Source organism: Cariama cristata, unplaced genomic scaffold, assembly GCF_000690535.1.
Source record: "Cariama cristata isolate BGI_N322 unplaced genomic scaffold, ASM69053v1 scaffold254, whole genome shotgun sequence".
In the NCBI taxonomy this organism is placed as follows: Eukaryota; Metazoa; Chordata; class Aves; order Cariamiformes; family Cariamidae; genus Cariama; species Cariama cristata.
In genome coordinates this window covers 1-324 of record NW_009614415.1, presented here as the reverse complement: position 1 = coordinate 324, position 324 = coordinate 1, and positions in this window count along the sequence as shown.

Genomic DNA, 324 nt, shown 5'->3' with positions numbered 1-324 from the left:
GGGGCCCCCGGCCCTGCCGCCCTCCAGCCCCCACGCCCCCAGCTGACTCCTCCGGCATTCGCTGCCTGTCCCCCTGGGATCACAGCCCCTACAAGCCTTGCATCCCCTAAGCCCCTGCCCCAAGGACCGCGCTCTACAAACCCTGCTGCTCCACAGAGATCCCTGCACCCCTAAACGCCGGCCTGAGGATCCCACACACCCCACGGGCTCGCTGCTCCTCACAGAGACCCCTGCACCCCTAAACCTGGGCCTGGGGATTCCCTCCTCTGCCTCGTAGGGTCACTGTCCCCTACAGAGACTCCCGTGCCCGTAAAGCACAGCGTG